The sequence below is a fragment of the Theobroma cacao genome, chromosome 3, assembly GCF_000208745.1.
Source record: "Theobroma cacao cultivar B97-61/B2 chromosome 3, Criollo_cocoa_genome_V2, whole genome shotgun sequence".
In the NCBI taxonomy this organism is placed as follows: Eukaryota; Viridiplantae; Streptophyta; class Magnoliopsida; order Malvales; family Malvaceae; genus Theobroma; species Theobroma cacao.
The window spans coordinates 17,906,120-17,906,341 of NC_030852.1; positions in this window are offsets into that span (position 1 = coordinate 17,906,120).

Consider the following 222-nt stretch of genomic DNA (forward strand, 5'->3'; position numbering starts at 1 on the left):
TATATTTTAATCAATATTTTGAATAGTGATATTTATCTATAAATCCTTTTAAAATATTTTTGTCTTTTGATTTACTTGAGCAAGAAACTACTGAAAATTGTTTAAAATGGAATGTTTAAAAACGATTGCTCACAGAAAAGGCAAGAAACTGATATGTAAGCCTTGCGGGGTTCTGATTGGCATTTCGGGTAATGAGTGTCAATTGGGGTGTCGCGGCGGTTG